We start from the raw sequence: 2,038 nt of genomic DNA, 5'->3' as shown, positions 1-2,038 counted from the left end.
TTCAAGCTTTTATTGTACTTTTAAATATTCTTTTTGTCACTGTTGCGCAAGTTTTCCGCGGCGTCATTAGGAGCCGTAGGTCGAAAACATATAAGAATCATTGCTGTAAATAATGATCATATGATAAATTGCATACATATGCGATTCTTTTGATTAGAATTTGAGTACAATTCTTTATACATCAGCTACTATGCCCCTTTATGGAACGACAAGGATTATTTTCAATGATTATCCGATGAGAATGATTCTTTACAATGATTATTTGATGACAAAGATCATTTGCAAAGAATATTAAAGCCGATGACTACGATTACTTAAATAGAATATGCATGTCATTCGATGACAACGATTATTTCCAAAGAATCTTCGATCACGTCACTATTGTATATCGCTATACTTCTGGGTTTGGGGGGGGTTGTGTATTATACTACGGCCCTGTAATTAAGCGTTTTAAATGACATCAAAAACGTTAGTAAAACTTAGGATCCTTACATACTATCCGCAGGAGTTAATTAGTTTGAAACTGAGGTCTAAAACGACCTTGTTGAAAACTTTTAGCTCTAGAATCTAACGCGAGGCCAATCTTTTTCAAACATTTCTCTCTAGAAACTAGATATTAAAAAGTCGTTTTTACATTATCATCTCTATGGACAAGTATTTTCATCTGTACTGCATCTATAAACAGGAGTTTCTTAGTTGAAATCTGGTTCCTTATGGAAGGAAAACTAGTTTAATGAAATGTTACACAATCAAATGGCAAGTAACATGAATATTTATATTTCTCCTTTAAAATTCTTATTTCATTCATGACGTTATTTAATTATCTCCCCGTGCTCTCTGACTTGTGTTGTAAAGAAAAACACCAAACACGAGCGTGTCTATGTACAAGTGTTCAACACTACCGCCTGCAATCAAAGCACTAACGTCTTAAAATTCAACATAACAAAACCTCAGAACACACCTTATATTCATCTCTAAACCCTGAGCTACAATTCTGAAAAGTGGCTAACTCTGAAGTGTAGCGTCAGAGAGCCTAACTACATTCATTCAACCTTTATCACATATTCACAATAATTTGCTCTTTTTACAGTCACACGAATAAGTTAAAATTTTTGGCATTACTCTAATATTTTTACTTTTAACATATCACAATATTTCTTAACTTTTAAGATAACAGTTCACATTGTATATAAGGACATATTAACATGCCGTTAATTTTACGCATTTTAAAACATACATTAGTAGTACATTGTTAACTTCTATTCTTTTCCAAGCAAGTGCCAATTCTTCTGCATTGAAATTCTACATTTCAAAAGTCTTTCAGATTAAAACTTCTTTCTTGCCAGAATCTTTTAAATAAAATTTTATACAATAATTTTTACAATTTTCTTAAGGTACCTTTCTCAAAGATTATCAATGCTTTTTCAATATTCAAGTATTTACACATTCCTATTATACATTAATTTTAGTTTTACTCGCGAGTAACTGAAAAACAATACCAAAATGGGTAACAACTCCTTTCTCGCCTTTTTGGCGATAAAGGTAGGCCTCACATGAGGTAAAAATTCTTGAATTCTGCCACTTGCAGTAAGATTGAAAAATTAACTTACGGTTTCAAAGTAACATAAAGTTTTACTTATCTTTGTGATATTCAGACATCCTTTTTTCTGCCCAGTCCTGGAAGGTAGCGAAGACTACGGTCTGGTTGATCTTCCTTCTTGTGCGGGTTCGCCCTTCGGTCCCTTCCTTTAGCATCTGCCTGTGGTCACGGCCGTTTGATGGCAGCTGGTCTTGGCGGAACCGGGACAACTGTCTCTCGTTGTTGCCTGGATCTCGTTGCTGGCTGTTCAAATTTTTCTTGCGTCTTTGCATCTGCAGCTGGTCTTCCTTCATCAATTCGTCGACATTTGCTGCGTAGACTCCTATCCGATGGGTAGATCTTCTGTTTTGGAGCCGTGTTATAGTTGCTGTCATTTCTCCTGGCTTTCTTTGCATTAGTCGTACTTCTCCCTTCTTCATTCTGGGGGTGGTCGTGCTC

Source organism: Stegodyphus dumicola, chromosome 3 (genome assembly GCF_044657685.1).
Source record: "Stegodyphus dumicola isolate Sdum_Otavi_A_Nest chromosome 3, ASM4465768v1".
Taxonomy (NCBI): Eukaryota; Metazoa; Arthropoda; class Arachnida; order Araneae; family Eresidae; genus Stegodyphus; species Stegodyphus dumicola.
The sequence above is the reverse complement of the archived record's forward strand: the minus strand, read 5'-3'. Positions refer to the sequence as shown.